This window comes from Leopardus geoffroyi, chromosome B1 (assembly GCF_018350155.1).
Source record: "Leopardus geoffroyi isolate Oge1 chromosome B1, O.geoffroyi_Oge1_pat1.0, whole genome shotgun sequence".
NCBI classification, from domain to species: Eukaryota; Metazoa; Chordata; class Mammalia; order Carnivora; family Felidae; genus Leopardus; species Leopardus geoffroyi.
Window position 1 is genome coordinate 143,204,574 of NC_059327.1, and position 12,264 is coordinate 143,216,837.

At 44.7% G+C, this 12,264-nt stretch overlaps 1 protein-coding gene across 6 annotated transcripts in view; it reads right to left on the minus strand.

Annotated features, from left to right (window-relative positions):
* SHROOM3 (shroom family member 3) overlaps window positions 1-12,264 on the minus strand; it is a 320,350-nt gene that overhangs the window by 78,018 nt on the left and 230,068 nt on the right. Inside the window, exon 1 of one of the 6 annotated variants that reach the window (XM_045473676.1) lies at window positions 8,343-8,818. The exons of the other annotated variants lie outside the window; for them this stretch is intronic. The gene's annotated coding sequence lies outside the window, so the exon portion shown is untranslated. Of the gene's footprint in view, window positions 1-8,342; window positions 8,819-12,264 lie in introns of those variants that run through there. 6 annotated transcript variants of the gene reach the window in all.

Here is a 12,264-nt window from a genome sequence, read left to right on the forward strand (position 1 = left end):
GATGCTATTGCCCACTTAAAAGACTACAGCATAGGATAAACCTAAGTTTATATGCATTGGGAAACCAAAAAGGTCATCTGACTCACTTTCTGGCAGTGGTCTGAAGCTGAACCTGCAGTATCTCTGAGGTATGCTTTTAAGTTGCTTGAGATCACAAAGAAAGTGGTAAAGCGAGGACCCAACATATTATAAGGCTCCAAAGGGTGCCCTTAACCGCCTTTTATAACAGTCATGTCGCCTACAGCTCAGTTAGATTATCTGCAGGCTGTTGGGTCTCTAGAAAACAGGGTAGCCTTGCCCTAGGAAGAGCATAACAATTCATCCAGGATGGTCTTCCTCGGAAGTGACGATTTCTGGTGGTTTCTAACTGGTAACTACCTTTCCTTCCCTTCACTATCAAGGCTGTTTAATTTCCACCTGTAGTTACAAGTTCTAGCTTGACTCTGAGGCCAGCTGGACTCCAAAGGAGAATCTCAGGAGAGAGCTTCAAGACAAATTCTTAGCTGGTACATTCTCATCTTGAGCCTCAAGTCCCTGGGCTACACCCCAGTTTCCAGTGCCTGCCTGATCTTCCAAGCTGGATGGAAACCTGTTTTTAAAAAAAATTTTTTTTTATTTTGAGAGAGAGTGAGCACACAAGCAGGGGAGGGGCAGAGGTTCACAGCAGGGCTGTGAAGCCTGATTCGAGGTTTGATCCCATGGCCCTGGGATCACGACCTGAGCTGAAATCAAGAGCCAGATGTTCAACTGACTGAGCCACCCAGGTGTCCTAGAAATTTGCTTTTGACACCAATTCCTTCAAGAACACAGTCTGGACTTAGTATTGTTGACTAAGCCATAAACAGATGGTATTGGGAACAAAAGCCAAAGGGAGACAGGGAAGTGAGGGATCATTTTTATCTGACTGGGCAGAGCAGGTCCTTCCCCTCTCCACCTGGCACTAACACACAGAAGGAGATGGCATCAGGCTGGAGTTTGGCAGGTCATGGATGGAGCAGCCAGGCCAGCCCAGGGCAAGAAACACCCTGTATATCACCCCTCATCTCCCCTCCCACAGCAACCCCAACTTGCCAAGCCTGGAAAAGGTACAGCACCCATGACAAAGAGAAGGTACTGGACTGTGACTCCACGTCACGAACCCACGGAAAGAAGGGTGGCCTCCGCCCAGCCAGACCTGGCTCAGTAGGGGAGGCGGCCTTTTCTCACTAGCATTCCAGCTGCTAGTGGTGAAGAGGTAACCATGGGAACCGACACAAAGGGCTTAAAGTTGAGGGGCAGAGGCTGGAAGCAATGGTGAAGAAGCAAAGAGGGACTTCAAGAGACAGCCCTGCAACTCTCCTCACGTTAGCCATGCACATCTATTGTGAGTCACACTCAAAGACAAGTGGAACTTGCACACGGCACAGCAGGCTTGAAGGGTCAGGGACAGCCAGAGAGCAAAGATCCTTGCAGGTTCTTCCTCCAGATTGCTTCTCTCCCCTTCAGAGAGCAGAAACCTCAGGGTTTCATCTGCCAGGAGTGTTGCAGATGGGTGGGTGGACACAACTGGTACGCAATAGCCTTCAAATACAAGGCTGCAAGCAACACTTCCTAATGGGAGTCCTCCCCACACCCCTAGCTTCAGCCCACTGCTTCCAGGGGGACTTCTAGCATGTGCCGGGGAACCTCTCTGGAGGGTCCATAAGTAGACCTGGCACCATTTGGGTAGTTGAGGAAAAAGTCCTGAGATTCTGGCTGTTTAGCTGCACTGCAAAGGAGAGGCTTGGATGTTGAGAACACTAACACAGAGCACCTTGTACAACAACGGGGACTTGCAGAAGCAGGAGGCTGCTCCAGTGCAAAGGCTCTTATCTACACAGGAAATCAGATCCATAATTTCTGTAACTACATTTCTCCCCTAGACCTCCACACATTAAAAAAATTAAAAAATAATAAAATAATGTTTATTCTTGAGAGAGAGACAGAGTGTGAGCAGGGAAGGGGCAGAGAGAGAAGGAGACACAGAATCTGAAGCAGGCTCCAGGCTCCGAGCTGTCAGCACAGAGCCCGACGTGAGGCTCGAACTCACAAACTGTGAGATCATGACCTGAGCCAAAGTTGGAAGCTTCACCCACTGAGCCACCCAGGCGCTCCACCACACATTATTTTAATTGGCCAATGTAACTCTTAAGTCTTCATTCAATCAGTAGGGTTCTCAACCTGCACTTGGCTTTCATTTTTTTTAAAGTTCTAGCTCAGGTTCTTCTACATCTATTGAGGAAATGCCAATGGAAATAGGGAATAGCAACATCCCAGGTCAGTTTACTTTTCCTCTTACTATGACAGGGCTCTGGAGACCATCTTTCACCTGGCCTTCCCTCTTGGACCAAGGTAATCTATGTCAATCCTTACAAGGGCTTCACACAGCCTAGACCAAATCCTAACAGGTGGCCTAGTGGTCCGCATGTCTTTATTCCCAAGTTGATTTTGTTTTTTAAAGTTTATTTATTTTGAGAGAGCGTGTGTGAGCACAAGCAGGGGAGGGGCAGAGAGAGGGAGAGAGAAAGAATTCCAAGCAGGCTCCACACTGTCAGTGCAGAGCCTGATGCGGGGCTCAAACTCAAGAACAGTGAGATCATGACCTGAGCCAAAATCAAGAGTCAGACTCTTAACTGAGCGACCCTGGTGCCTCTCCCAAACGGACTTCTTAGTTGGAGCCATTGGGGTGGTAGGAGGGTGAAGGACAGGGTCAGAGAGCGTCACCGACAGGCGGAGTTTTGAGAGTCTGGGGAAAGAATCTGAAGTGTTCATTAGCACTGCCCCTGCCCCCCATCCCTTGGTCAACTAATTCCTCATCACCTGTGTTCACTTGTGTGCCATCCATAATGGTGGCACCGGTGCCACTTATTGGTGTTACTTTCTCCCTGTAGCAATTAAATCTTAAAAATAATTTTACCTAAAAGGGAAAAGCGACTGACCTCCATTCCGAGACTCCTCAGTTGAGGAGCAGGATCCTGTGGAGCTTCAACCCTGGCACCATCATGCCCTCAGCAAGCTATTTAATCTCTTTGTGTTTGGGTTTCCTCACCTCTAAAGGGGGAGAACAATGCCTACCTCACAGGAGTGTGAAGAAGATAGAAGACTTTCAGGTAGTGCTCCACTCTTAGCAAGTACTCAATCAATTTCAGAAATTAACACCCACCAAGGTGCCAGGCTATTTACTTTTACATGTACTTTATCATTGAATTGTTAGAATTGCCTGAATCTGATACTATTGACACCTCTTTCAAGGTATTATTATCACAGTCCTGCAGATGAGGAAACGAAGGCTTAAACAATTAGGAACTTGCCCTGAACCACTAGCAGATAGCAGAGCTCAGATTCAGACGTAGGGTGCTCTGTCTCCACAGTCTTAGGACCTTTTCACTACACTGCCTTTTTACACAAGAATATCTTGTTATTCTTATTTTTAGGAAGATAAAAAGAGAAAACCTTAGGAAGAAACTCTGGTGTTTAATGGGGGTGGGAATGGGGAGGGGGCAGGATTTAAACTTCCTCAAGCAAGAGGCTTTATAAAACAAACAAAAAACAAGACTAGCCTAAGACAGAGCCCTTTGCCCTGAAAAAAATTCCCAGAAAAATGCATACACATTCACACTTAAGAGTCAGGGCATCTATGAACCCTTGAGTGTGAAATGTCTTATCAGTCATGATTGAATTCCCAGGGCTAATATGTTCTCAGTAAATGTGTGATAAATGTTTACTGAATGAATACCAACCCAACAACAAAATGCCTCTGCTGGAGTTGGCAAAGCACAGAACATCTTTCCCAAACACTTTGTTGAACTGAAATAATTAAAGCTTAATAGATTAAATAAACTATTATCATATTGACCACTCTGTCCAAGGTATTTTACTGAAAATTGAAGTTATATAGTCTGTCTCTTTAAAAAGAAGCACAGGGATGCCTGGGTGGCTCAGCTGGTTAAGCGTCCAACTTGGGCTCATGTCATGATCTCACAGTTCGTGAGTTCCAGCCTCACGTTGGGCTCTGTGCTGACAGCTCAGAGCCTGGAGCCTGCTTCAGATTCTGTGTCTCCTTCTCTCTCTGCCCCTTCCCTGCTCACACTCTGTCTCTCTCAAAAATAAACATCAGAATAACATTTTAAAATAAAATAAAAAGCAGCACAGTATCAGTTTGATACAGAGTTCAAGCCTTTGGTTGCCCCCTCCCCCCACATCTTTAGAAAGAGGATGTAAAATGTAACCTTTTCACCTGGATTCCCAGAGGAAGCTATGAACCTAGTCTGGGAGTTGAGCTTCAACAAATTTCATAAAATCAGTCCTTTAACACAGAGGGGTTTGCCTAGTGGGTATTTCCTCTCCAGGGTTCACCTCTGGTGGCAAAGAAAAGCCACACTGGTACTCTTAACAAGTAAGGCTGTAGGCAAGAACTTTAAATTCCCCATAACCTCAAAAACAGAACTCATTAAAAAAAAAAAAAAAAAAAAAAAAAGATAAATAGAATGCTAAGTATATCAGTTAATAGGTTACAGGATCCTTGATAATCTTAAATGAGATGGCTTTTACAAAAAGTACAAATAATTTTATATACACCAATACCACATTTATATTTATCACAGCGCATGGGATTATTAGCTGACATTTACTGAGCCCTTGCTAAGCTAAATACTTTCATTATCTACCTCAATCCACACAACTCTATGAAGAAGCTTCATTATTGTCCAAAGCTTTCAGATTCAGAGGCATTTAATAATTTGCTCAAGGCAATATATACCTAGAGGCAGAGATGGGATGTGTACTCTGACTGGTCTATCTCCAGAATCTAGGTTTTTCTTCTCCTGATTGAACTAATGTTTTGCATACAGTAAAATGCGTAAGTCCTTAAGTGTTCAATTTGATGGAGCTTGAAAATTGTGTAGATCTATGCAACCATCTCTCGAAACAAGACCTAGAACCTTTCCATTGCTCCAGAGAGCTTCTTAATACCTCTTTCCAGTCACTCTCTCCACCCCTCAAGAGGCAGCCACTAACACCTGCCACCATAGATTAGTTTTGCCTGTTCTCGTTCTTCATAAATAGAATTGCTTTTGTATTCTCGTCTGTTTTTGTTTTTTTTTTTAGGTTTATTCATTTTTGAGAGTACGAGGAAGAAGGGGCACAGAGAGAGGAGGGCAGAGGCTCTGAAGCAGGCTCTGCACTGACAGCAGTGAGCCCTACGCAGGGCTCAAACCCACGAACCGTGAAATCATGACCTGAGCCAAGGTCAGATGCTCAATCGACTGAGCCACCCAGATGCCCCACCTGTGACTGGCTTCTTTAACATAATGGTTCTGAGATTCATCCAGCTGGTTGTATATATCAGGAGTCCATTCTTTTTGATTGCTGAGAAGTAGGTCATTGTATGGATGTACCACAGTGTATCCATTCTCTTGGTGGACACAGGGTTGTCTCCAGCTGTTGGCAATTATTAATAAAGTTGCTATGAACATTCTGTACAAGACTTTTTGTGGACATTTGTTTTCATCTATCTTGGGTAAATAGCTAGGCATGGAAATGTTGGGTCATAGGGTTGGGACATGTTTAACTTACAATAAACCTAAGTTCTTAACCCCTATCCTCCCTCACAGTGGCATTAGCTTATTAACATCTGATTTCTCCTCTTACAGGACAAGAACCCAGAGGGCAAAGAACCCATCTCCATTTCCAGGGCTGCCTCCCACATAGTAAATGTTTGCTGAACAAATGAAAGACCATTGTTACACTCCTGTTCCTTCTTTGGGCGTTACTATAGCATAAGAAAACATGCTTGGCATGCATGGAGAAATATGACAAGCTGGCGGGTGTGGAGGGGAGGCACTGCTCATTCAAGCAAAGTGAAAAACCGCCCATCCAGGAGACTCTTGACTTCCCCATTATCCTCTTGAGGTGAACTTTCCTAGAAAGTGAACCCCTCCCAGTGATCCTGGGGGGAGAAAGCGTGGTGGCTGCTCCTGATCCAGTGATGTGACAGAAAGGGAGGAAGGTGTTACTGCAATTGAGGTCACACAGTGGTTAGAATTACAGGATACTTCTGTCAAACGGGAGAGGAGAGGAAGCAGCAACCCATGAAATCCTGACCTTCTGAAAGAAACCACAAACCAGCAGCACTGCTGGCCCAGGGGAACAGCCTCCAACAGAAGTTACAGGAATACGTGGTCTGGACAAAAGCGCTACACAAGAACACATTTTGAGGAATAAAGTAAAACGTAATGTTGACGTAAAGATGTCATCAGATTTAACATACAAAATAGGAATCCTGAAGAGAAAGTTGGATCCAGAGTGAAGAGAGCTCCCAAGGACACCATCTTTAGTTGAGAGTTTTAGGACACATGTACCCCCTCCCCCACCTTTCAGGCAGAACTTTTAATTCCTGTGAATCAACCCATTCATTTACTTCAAACCACACAACTTATGCTGTATTCAACTTCTGTAACTTCCTAGACAGCAATTAAATCATTGCTGATTTTTCTATCCATAAACAGAAAAGAATTGGCAAGTCCTAGGAGTAATTATAAATCTTCCTTATCAAAGGAGGATTTTCATTTTATGTAAATCCAAACAGGGCTTCACCTCTTACTGGACTCAGGTGCTTTGGGGTTGGGGGATCTTTATACTCTTTGGTCCCAGGTTATTGAAGGCTGAAATATAATTAGAATTCCTCGATTTGGGGTTTGGAGATGTGACCCAGTCTTCCTTTATCCAGACAGTACCGCACTGAAGGCAGATGGATGTTTATCCTATTCTTAAAACCGCCAGGGAATTAAATTCTCTACAACATCCCTTGGTAACCTTCTCCAGGGTTTTATCAAGCATACAGTGAAGAAGTTCTGATGTAGAAACCAATAAAAATATTAACTCTACCAGCCTAGCTACAAGCACTGGTAAGGGATATGTGTTTGGGCACTTTGCCTTAATGGTAGAGATGTATTTACAAAACAGGCTATACAAACAGAAACCATTTGTCAGGAGCAGATGTGGGAAGCTGATTCAAGAGAAATTGCCACAATAAATTCTGCTCCATGAACTCTGTGAAGAAGTTATTGTTGGTTACAACCTTTTTTAAAGTACAAGGTTATTCCCTGGTCATTTCCTAGTTTTAGTTCCTAAACCAGATTTGTGAGCAATCAAAAAAATGTCTGCAAAGTTTTCAAATGACTAAGCTTTTATGAAACACAAGCCTTAACCTACAATATAAACATTGTTGTGAATAACCGTTTACTTCTTTTTCAGTTCTGTATGATCCACCTTTTCTGCAATGACCATGTAATACTTTCACAATCAGGAAAAAACAAAGATTTTAAAAGACAAAAATAACCATCAAAATTAATTAAAATGGAAACCAACTTCTGGTGAAATCATTTGGGGGTGGGATTTAGCTATACGTCTAACACGCCTTTGATAACTAGTCCTTAAATATTAAATAACTAGAAACAGAAAACGCACAGAACAATCTTTAGAAGCCTCTGTGCTAATCTCTCCATGGAGATTATACGCATGTGGGTGCTCGTTCACTCCCAGCCCAAAAGCCTCCCTGCACAGAGGTTCACTACACCACTATGATTTAAAAAAAAAAAAAAAAAAGTAATACATCGCAGAGAAAGAGACAAACATACTCCCCCCCTCCCCCCCCCCCCCCCAATGCTCCCAGTATTGAAATTTTTTAAGCCCTCCCACACCCTTCGGCAAGGCACTTTTATCCCTCTGGCAATTCAGCGTAGAGCGTGTGTCAGGTATAATTTAATTCCTTGATTTAATTTCTGCTACAGACCGGAGAACACACCTTTTTAAAAACTGCCTTAAGATCTGGAACAAGTCGGGGGCGGGGGGTGCGCCTCAAAGCACATTTGAGACCTTTCCTACAGAAACCAATCCAGTAAAATTACGAAAGAGAAGTCTTTCTAAACCCAGTAGGGGCCCTTGTGCGGAACGATTTATCAAAATTAAAATATTTCACAGATCATTTCTTCTGAAAAGTTTTCACGCTGTCAATAATCTGCAATTATTTTCCTCTTGGAGTGGCAGTTCCTGCCTCCATTAAAAAAAAAAAAAAAAAAAAAAAAAGCCAAGGCCCAGGAGTGTCAGGAGACCTTTGGAGAGCGCCGCCCCCCTCCCCCCACCTGGCCAGCCCCGGGACCCATCCCCACAGAAAGGGTTTTTCCACAGTCGCCAAAGGGACTGAAATAGACACCCTTTAGAAAGCAGACGGCGGGGCACGCCCGCCCCCCTCCTTCAAAGACAGCAGTGCGCCCCGGCCGCACCCACAGCCGGCCAGGGGGAGCGGACCCGAGCCCAGCACTCACCATCGCCGCTCGCGGGGCCGCCGCCGCCTCCCGGGAGGTGCAGGACTCCAGGCCGACGCCAAGTTCAAACCTCGCCGCCGCTCCAAGGAGGCGGCGCAGGGCATCGCCGGGGGTTTCGGCCGCGCTCAACAATAGGCGGCTCGGCCGCGCCCTGCGCCGCCGCGCCCCGGCTACTGCAGCTGCGGCGCGGCGAGCCCGGGGCGCGCGGCTCCAGGGGCCGAATCTGGGCGCGGGGGACCCGGGGGCGGGGGGTGCGGGGGCGCCCGACGACCACGCCTCCGGGCCTCTGGGGCCGCGCCGGAGGGGCCGCGCTCGCTCCGCGCTCGCCACCAGGTAATCCCACAGGAAGCCTCCCGGATTGGCCCGGGCGCTCAAGACAGGATTTGCATTTCAATGGCAGAAAAGGCTCCCCAAGGTTTGAAAACGGATTCCGGGATGGAAGAGTCAGGCTGCCCTCGCCCCTCCGCGGGCTACGTCCTCTGGTCCTCGTGGTATTAAGGGGACCGACACACATGCTCCCCGTCTCTCCTTTCTCAGCTCACCCTCAGAAAGGTGGCTTACCTCCCCCCACCCCGCCCCATTTTGAAATGAAAAAGAATCCGAGAGCAAAATACCAACTTTAAGAAGCCCGCGCTCGCTTTTCAGGGGCCATACAGTTAGTAATTGATCAAATGAAGCATGAATGAAGCAAGGTAAAAAGTTCACAGCTTGGAAGGAAAAAAAAAAAAAAAAGCTCACATTACAAGGAAAATAACCATCCTTTTTCTTCGTATGTCCTCTTCAGTAGAAGTCAACCGGAGAGATCCGGGTTGTTGCCGACCGGCTAATGCTGTTGAAACCTCCCTTCCCAGTCCCTTTTTGTTTCCATGAGCATCATCTCTACATGAGACACAGGTGATTATTCCAGTAGTTATGGCTGTTATCTCTCGGGAGCTTGGATTCAGCTTTGCAAACTCTTGGGTTTTAGACAATATACACATTTGCATTTGTTTTGCTTTTATGATACAAGTGCCCAGTTGATAGTCTTAAGGAAGGTAGGGTGTTATGTTTAGTTTCATCTTTCTTCAAAGGCTCTTCCAGCCTCTTTCAATGGGGGTAAGAGTTTTTTCTTAGAGCACCTTTCTTAATTGCTTTCACATGTTGTCGCCAGAGATTAAGAAAACAGGTCTGAAATTGGTTTTATTTCTTCTCACTCAAGCAGAATCCCTGTTGTTAACATTTCAGGTTCTATATTTAAGGCAGTAAATATATATATATATATACAGACACAGAGAAGAGAATGCCTAATTAAGTAGGAACTAGAAGCCTCGGTTCCAGGAGGGTTGATACCATTTGTCTTTACTTGGCTGTATTCTTTGTTATTAGAAGCATTAGCTACCAGAGCAACCACTGAATAAACCTCTTTACTGAAATCTTTATGGACAGGCTTCCTTCCCACTTCCAAAAAGGTATTATCCCCCTTAAAACTGGATTTTGTCTTCAAAATGATATTACAAACATGCACAAACACATCCACACCTATCATGCAGTCAACAGGGTACGCATATACACTGTTGCTAAGTGTTGGAAGCAGGAAGGCTAATGTGTGCCTGCCCTGTGTGTAATGTCCTGTGGAAATCTAGTTTTGGGTGAAGGTGATGTTCACAGCTTAAGCTTTAAATAAGTGATCAGCCCTTCAGTATAGACAGCACATTGCGTCTGCCACCATGTTGAGGAAATAGCAAGTGTTAGCTAGAAGACTCAGCCAGGAGCTCTGTGGGAAGAACAGATAAGACCTGTGGCTTCTTTATCTTGTTTTCTCAGTGCTCAGGGTCAGGTGAAATCTCATGAGGGTGGAACAGATCCCTCTATTCTTATATGAAATATCACTTTAAATTGGTGATTAAAGCCATACTTTGGGTCCAAATCTTACCTCCCATGCAGCCTGTATTATACCAGTGAAATCCATCACTATGGTGAGAGACCCTGGGCTTCCATTGTACAGTTGTATCTGTAACTCAGAGGCATTGTCAGATATTTGTAGATGAAAGGAAAACAGCCTAGCTCATGGGATCAAAGCTGAGACTGGAAATGAAGAAATCTCTGCAGCAATACAAAATTATGCTAACGTCTCTCTGCACAAGCTAGAGGTAAGTTCCCTCACCTGGCCCCTCACCTGGAGTTCCCTCTCAGTGCTCCTGCAGAATGATCCATCCCTTCCTTCACAAAGCATAACTTGTAAATGACCATGAAACAGTTACACATGTCAAGTATATGTATGGGTAAACTCTAAGACAACTATTAAAGATGGCCTCTGTAAAGTCATGCTGTCTTTTAGTTCCTATTAAGACTGTAATCAGGAATCATACTTTCACACTAGAATCCAAAGCATTTTTTGTAACCCTAGGATTCGGGTCTCAAGCAAAGGCCTTTATGGTACCTGGCTGTCACCTGCAAAGCTACTTAGAATCTTACAGAGGTCAGAACCCAAGGAAAAGATAGGGTAGGCCTAGGCAGGTGAAAGTTCACTCATTATGTGTGCCACTACAATTTTTGTTAGGATAGCACCCAACTGCCATGTGCATAGCTTAGGGGGTCAGATCTGGGATCCTGCATCAAACCTGCATAGGTCTAAATGGAAGCCAAAAGGAAGAACAGAACAAAATTAGCAGATGAGACTGGAAGGGATTGCTTCATGGACATGTAAGAGACAAAGGACATTTTCAATGTTATGGGGGGGGTCACTGGTTAAGTAACAGTCACTCATGTCAGCAGCCTCAGGTCACTAAGGAGACAAGGATGGACAGCATTCTCCTGGGAAAGTCTTGATTGAAAGATTAGAATTGCCTCCTGGAAACTGGAAGCAACATAAGTGTTCATACCGAAAATGGTTAATTCTGAAGCATATAATGCAGCATTTACAAGAGGTAGACCTATATGTAGTATCCAGAGATTTCCATGTAGTTAAATGACAAAGCTATATACACAGTATATACAACGTTTATCATGCTTTACAAAAGTCTAGAAAAACATCTGAAAGCGAATACTAAACTATTTCTAGAGTGGGGGCGGGGGGTAAATATAAATGTACCTTTAAAAATTTTTATTTATTTATGTAAAGGTTTTTTTTTAATTTTATTTTTGAGAGAGAAAGAGAGGCAGAGCATGAGCGGGGGAGGGGAAGAGAGAGAAGCAGGCTCTAGGCTCTGAGCTGTCAGCACATAGCCCAATGTGGGGCTCGAACTCACAAACTGCAAGTCATGACCTGAGCTGAAGTCAGATGCTTAACCGACAAGCCACCAAGTTGCCCCTAAAGCTTACTTATTTATTGTGTGAGAGAGAGGGGGGTGTTGGGGAGGAGAGGGGGAGGGGCAGAGAGAGAGGGAGAGAGAAAGAATCCTGAGCAGGTTTCCCCTGTCACCACACAGCCCCACACAGGGCTCAGTCCCACGGACTGTGGGATCAAGAGTTTGATGCTTAACTGACTGAGGCACTCCTTATTTGTTTATTTTTAAGTAATCTCTTCACCCATTATGGGACTTGAACTCATGACCCTGAGACCAAGAATCACATGCTCTTCTGACTGAGCCAGCCAGACACCCCTAAATTTACCTTTTGCTTTTAACATTTCTAGAGAATTGGGGCGTTTTTAAAACAATAAGTATAATTTTAAAACAGTAAGTATAATTTACTCTTTGAATTGAATGTTTACAATATTGTAATAATTATGTCTTCTGAAATATTTCAGCCAAATGAGCTAATTTTGATAAACTCAATATTTTATTTCTTCCCACACGTGCTCCCCACTTTCTCAGGCTGAGGCTTTGCAAGACAGCAGGCAACCCAAGGAATAAAGTCCATCCCCCAAGCTCAGACGGAGCTGCCACATCTTGAGGGTGAAAACTCAATTTCCTAGAGCCTGGGTACTGCAAGGCTAAGAGGG